The following is a 3,941-nucleotide window of genomic DNA, read 5'->3' as shown; positions in this document are numbered from 1 at the left end:
TATCCTACAGCAGTATCACCGTCTTTCTCCCACTGCCAGTAAACGGTCTTTTTTCTTCAAGTACGTCATTCACGTGGATCATCTGTTGTTGGTAGAGCTCAGAAATGACGGTTTGACAAGTTTAGTAAGGATTTTTGTCCAAAATTTGCTCCAACTTTTCGTCTTGCACTCTTTTTGGTTGACCAGGGAGTTTACTATCTTGAAGGTTGAAATTTCCCTCTCGAAACTATTGGAACCATTTTTTACACGTGCTGTATGATACAGCGTTTTCAAACTGAACAAATCATTTCTTTCGCCGCATTTTTTTTAAGTTGAAATGCGAGAAAAAAGCAGCTCTTCAAATGTTATTTTTCGAATGACATCGCGTCTACAACTGATTTTTCAGGTTATGTTCACAGTAGGATCAAATATTGTACCTCATCTTAAAGCTAAAAGATGGCACTTCAAAATGACTACATAGCAGGAAAAATATTCTAATTTGAATAGATTCTGTAATCGATGAAAGGTAGAGGCCGAGAATTAATTTGTACCCCTAATATAATTACATGAGGACTATTATGCCTAGCGACAAGTTTAAGATTCAGGATTGAAAGTTCAATATATTCATATCTACTGCTAGAAACTTTTTGATCACGCTTCGATTATTCTCTCGTCATTTTGAAATCATCGTGACTTCTGTTTTACCACCTGTAACGAAGAGTGGAGGAAGTAAAAAAGAAGAGAAATATGCATCTTTTTTTTGTGAATGTTAAAGATAGCAGGTTGACATAACGATGGCAATGACACGGTCGATCCGGGGAAGTTGTATTTACATAACGTAGGGAAGAGAGCAGTAAACTGTGGCGCGGTAACAGCGTCGGAAATGACGTTTTGCTGCGTTCTGCAGGTCATTTTCACGTACAGGCGCGTAGCCCGATGTTACCCGGAGAAATCACTTCCAGCCATAGACGTATAATAAATAGACCGCGCGTTCAGCGGAGGGGGCGTTCTATATTTGAAAGAGACAATATGCTTTCGTTGAGCAATCTATCGCTTCTAACGATGCGTGGTGGGGGTAAAGCAGTCTTCCGTGACAGGGGAAACAAATACGAGATTATAGAGAAAGGGGAATTGTGAAAGGCAAAGAGAAGAAAATATGTCTGATATAAATACACGCATATGGAAAAATGATTTTATATGGAAAAATGATAAATATGGACATATGACGATGGGTATAATTACATACCGGTGGAAAATAATCTGTTTGTCACTTTTATATGTATTACTGCGGCATACACAACAATATAGACTCATTGTGTTACGATTATACTTTTTGTATTATGATTATACTATTATGAGTAAATACGTTTTATAATATTTAATGTCAATCGTCTTGTTTACATACGCTTTGTTTCACGAAAAGAAGGAGAACCGGAGACATAACACTCCACTCTAAACAGGCGGAGGGGCCAAATGTCCCACCACGCATCGTTAGAAAGAGACAGACTGCTCTACGAAAGCATGCTACCTCTTTCTAATATTGAACACGTGCAGACAAAGGAAACGTTGCGAATGCGCGGTTTATACCCAAGTAACACAGTCTGGCAATATTCGCTGTAACAGCAAAAATGTGGCTGGAATAACGTCCCACCAACCTTAATTACAGCTATTGGGCAACAAAAGCTATTTCGCTGAATTTTTAGCTGTAAAAACGTTGCCACGGCTAATGAGAAAGTTCAAATGCAGCCCTAGCTATTTTAGCTATATCAATAGCTGTAAAGTAGTTGTGACAGCTAATAAAAAAGTCAAAATACAGCCGCAACTATTGTAGCTGTATTAATAGCTGTAAAGTTGCACCAGCTTCTAGAAAAACCAAAATTTTTTTTGGGCATTTTGCTACTTATTTTTGCTCGTCTTCAGTATCATCAAACTGACTCAAATATTTTTCAGCTTTAATAGCTTAAAATGTTGTAAAATTCCTCCTCTTCATAGTACACTTTTGTTTAGACTAATTATTAAAGTCTGGCAAAATTTTGTCATTTTTGCGAAGGTTCAATCCCTTTCTTCCTGGTGGCTAAAATAAAACGCCGTTTTTTCCCAACTCTCGGGCACAACACATAAATTAATTTCGCCATCCTCAATCGTTTCTACTATTACAAACATCTTAAAATTTTTCCTTTACTATACAGCACTTGTCAGCTCTGTTTCTTAGATTATATCATAATCGAATGTATGTATGGTATATGTGCATCAGGTGAAAAATTATCATGCACGTGCACCATGAGTGGTGACCGCGCATGCCCATCGAATGAAGCTAGAAACAGCCAAAATAGCTGTAATCTTGCTGTAATTTGTATGTCGCAGCTACAACGAAGTAACATGACTATTAATTTGACATTAAGCTTAGCATGTATCAGCATTGGTCAAGCGGACCTAAGCGTTAGGCTATATGGCTTTAAAATTATTACTAAAAGATCTGCGTGTAGTTCTATAATCAGTACTTATAATATAATACCTATACTTATAAGTTTGCGTCCGCGCTAGTATACTTGTATGTCATAAAGTGACAATTTGCAATGATTAGGTAATCTCGAAATTTAATCTTAGTTTATTGTAACAAAGATTCTGTACGGTCACAGGTTCAATTCTGTATTCTTGTATTCAGTTGAATACAATTTTTTTTCTCTTTTTAATATTTTAAAATTTAAGCAAATCTTAAAACTTAAATTTATTAGATATTAACTTACGTATAAAAAAAAACGTTCTCCGTTTATTAGCTATTTTTATCTTTTCTTCAAAGAGGCTGTCATAACTTCTTTACAGCAAAATAGCTGTGCAGCCAAATAGCTGTAACAACATTTTTAAAGCTTAAAAATGTTGTCCCATTTTTGCTGGTACAACGTTGTTAAAACATTATAATAACGTTGTGGTAGTAACTGTGCTGGACAAAAATGCTGCGATTTGAGCTGTAATAACGTTATCGCAGCCGTTTTAAAACTTTAACTGCTACTTGGGTATATTATATGTCTATGCTTCCAGCTCACTGAGCCGGAAATTCGAACCAATTCCTGCCTAGTGTTTCTCTCTCTGTAGCGCGAATTGCAGGTGGCCGGAAACGTCGGCGCTAAGATTTGTGTCCAACTCTCTGTATTTGTATCTCTCTTTATCCCTCCCTCTCACCCTCTTTCTCTCTCTTTTCCTCTCTCTTCCTCTCTCCCCATTCTCCTCTTTTCTATCTTCTTCTCTCTTCCCTCTTCCCTCTTCTCTCCCTCTCCTTCCTTCTTTGTTACTCCCCTCCTCCTCACCTCTCCTTCGCCACCACTCCCTCCCTTTTCCTTTGTACATCCTTCCTTAGCATCTGTCCTAAATGATTAAACTATTAAGAGTGTAATTTAGTTTTGAGAAGCAACATCACAAGTTCTTATCAGAATTTTATGACCTTTAGCCGCCGTTTTCTTCTGATTAAAAAGGAAAAACATGTCGAAAATGCTCTTTGGGAAGCTCCATCTTTAAGATGATATTAACACGAATTTTACTGCGTCTATTGTTAGTAAATGAATCTTGTCTTGGATATCTTATTATCTTGGATTAATATTAAAGCATTAAGAAACAATAGCTATGATTGGCAAAGATGGCATTAAGCTACGCATTTATATTTTTATTATGAGAGATAGAATGGAATAAGAAAATATATTTTTCTTAGTATATAGATTTTTTTCCTCTTGAGTTTTATAAAAATTGGCAAAATGTCAGTAGTTAAAGAAGAAAAAGCTTTATTCAAAAGCAATTGAGTAAACTTTATAGCATTAATTTTTTCATTGCCATTGCAATAAATCCAAATGACATATTATTGATTAATATGAGATTTCCTGCAGCTATATGCTATACTATCCTGCTATAAAAGTATCTTTTGCTAATTAAGTGATTAAAATGAAATATAAAGCAGTCCGTGTCATCTTTTT

This window comes from Harpegnathos saltator, unplaced genomic scaffold (assembly GCF_003227715.2).
Source record: "Harpegnathos saltator strain DR-91 unplaced genomic scaffold, Hsal_v8.6 scaffold846, whole genome shotgun sequence".
In the NCBI taxonomy this organism is placed as follows: Eukaryota; Metazoa; Arthropoda; class Insecta; order Hymenoptera; family Formicidae; genus Harpegnathos; species Harpegnathos saltator.
The sequence above is the reverse complement of the archived record's forward strand: the minus strand, read 5'-3'. Positions refer to the sequence as shown.